This window comes from Mastomys coucha, unplaced genomic scaffold (assembly GCF_008632895.1).
Source record: "Mastomys coucha isolate ucsf_1 unplaced genomic scaffold, UCSF_Mcou_1 pScaffold15, whole genome shotgun sequence".
NCBI lineage: Eukaryota > Metazoa > Chordata > Mammalia > Rodentia > Muridae > Mastomys > Mastomys coucha.
In genome coordinates, this window is record NW_022196897.1 from 8,992,272 (window position 1) to 8,995,051 (window position 2,780).

Below are 2,780 nucleotides of genomic sequence, written 5' to 3' on the forward strand. Positions count from 1 at the left end.
ACACACACACACACAGGCTTCTTCACTCTTTGGCTAAGATCAGGTGCAGAAGATGTATTCAATATTCGTTCTCTGGCACACACTGGCATGAAGAATGCTGGTTGTGTCACTTTGAAAGGGAAATAGTTACCTATCAATTCATGGTGCCTTAAATTGGAATAATTGTGTAATAATATTGTACTTAAGTTTGGTGGACCAACCATGCTCAGCACTTTGGCTGTTAATATCTAAGCACTAGAACTGTGGAAGAAGAGGGGTGCAAGGTGTAGGCTCCCAGGCATTAGTCCTTGTGTTTGGTGCTTGACTGCATCAATGGCTAATGTTCTCTAGCACATAGGTAAATTGTTTCATTCAGAGTCATTTTTGTAGCTGCCTCTCACCTGTTTTCTGCTTTCTTCCTTTAAAACTGGGCCCAGACAATATTCGTAAGCGATATTACTGAAATTTCCAGGAATTGGGATGGAGAGATGGTTCATCATCAAGAGGGCTTGCTTCTGTTACAGAGTACCAGGGTTCAAATCTCAGCACTCAGGTGCTGGCTCACAACCACCGTAACTCCAGTTCCAGGGAATCCGATGCTCTCTTCTAACTTCTGTGGGTACAAGCCATGCAGGTATACCATACATGCAGGCAAAGCACTCATACATGAAATGAAATAAAATAAAATAAATCTTAAAAAAATTGCAGGAACTGAAAAGTGCTGTTGTTATGGTAACAACTGAACTCCAGTGTCCAGGAAGCAAGTTAATGTAGCTCAATGGCCACATTCTAACCACTGGGTATGATGCAGATCCAGGGTGGGGTTCCGGGTGGTTCGAAAACCATGCTGGAAGATACATCACATGAGTATCCAACTGCTTCAGTGTTCAGACTCGGCTACAAGAACCTCATTGTGAAGTCATAGTGCAAATTATGGGGCAGGGGTCTTCAAAACATATGTCAGGGCAGGGCCCTTGTCTCAGCAGAAGAGCATGTATTCAGGATGCTCATTGGCTGAAAAATGGCAGATCGACCTTTTCCAAAAGACCATGTTTAGACATAAACCCCAGTGAATTTCTGAAAAAATATAGCTTGCTTGAAGGACAAGAATCTTTTATGAATTCATGTTCCAGAACATTCTATATATACTATTGTAGGCCATTGTATAAAGAACAATAAATAAACTTTAAAATAATAAGTTTGTATTCCTTTCTGTCATTATGTTTTGTATTTGTTGGATTACAATTGATAATCTGGATCACATGAATGTAATATAATTAAATTATACTTGCTATGACCAGAGCAAATGCTTCTCTGTCTAGGCTTTAATAGTAATCGTTCATTAGGAAGATTTAGAGGCAGATGTTTAATTTGTGTAATAAAGGATCTGAAATAGTTTTGGATGGGGATTTCAATTCTAGTATGACCTGTATGTCTTTAACACATGTGTGTTATGTTTCAATTCTCTCCTCTGTAAGGGGGGAAGGGTAAGGTATTTCTATACTGCATATGATAATGAGATCACATACTTGAAAAACTTTCGAAAATGCTAAAAAAAAGTGTAACATTATCTGCTTGAGATGCCGTGAATAAAAAAATCATGAACAAAAAAAGGTTTTTGATTGCTGAATAAAATAGAAATGGCCTCTCCCAGGAGCGCCCTGATTGGTTATCCAATGGCCTCTCCCAGGGATGAACTCCCTGACTGGTTATCCAATGCAAAGTGGTCAGTTCTGAAACCATCTACATGCAAACAACAAAAATGGACTCAGAACGCTGTATTTGTATATTTGTGTATCTCTCTATATATACTTATATATTATATGTAATTATATGTGGGGCCGTGAATGGTATCCTGGTTTCTGGTTGAGCTAGGTTTGAAACCCCAGTAGCCCTGCAGGTGACCCCGCAGGGGGATAACCCTGCAAGGGACAGTAAGTGTTTTGCTATGCTCCTAGACACCAGGCCCCTGACAGGAGGCCACAGCTTTCCATAGGTCTGTGGCCATCAGTCATGTAAGGGCAATGCCCCAAGACCTTCCACAAGTAGAGGACGTGACCACAGATCACTGTAGCCTCAAGACAGATCTCCATTTTAATGAGGCACCTGAAGGTCCAAAGGCCTCAGTCAATAAACTCCTCTTCCCAGACACTCCTCCCTGAAAAAGGTATTTAACCTCAGGTCCACCCTGAGAAAGTGGGGTTCGGTTTTACTAATCGCTACTCCCTCCACGGCAATAAATGCTTTAAAACCATGGACTGTCTCTTTTCATTGGGATCCCCAGTGGGGACATGGAGCAGGACTTTGTCTAAAGAGAGGCACCTAGTCTTCCTCAGGGGTGGGGTGGAGTGCGGTGGGGGGGGCACTCCATTCTCAGTTCTTCCTTCGCTCCCAGCAGCTTCTCGGTACCCAAGAGTCTGAGAACCAGACAGTTCTGGCCCCCGTGCAGGCCTGGGAACCTCGAGCTGGCTCCAGCAGTCGTTGGGCACCTCAGACTGTGTTCCCCCACCACCGGAGCGGGGTCCAAGGCTTCCCATAGCCCAATGCCAGGCTGGCGCAGCGTGAGGTAAGTGCAGTCAAAACTCCTGTGACGCACATCCCACCTCCACAAGTGGCCCTAGCCCTGTGGCAGACAGGACATGAGACACTCCAATAAACCCACAAATACATACATATAAATGTATGTAACAATAAGAAGGTAAAAGAGGCTATCTGTTCGGAGGGAGTAAGGAGGAGGTTGGGACAGGACTGAGGAGCAGCTGGAAAGAGAACTGGGAAGGGCGTAAGGGATGTAATTCTAT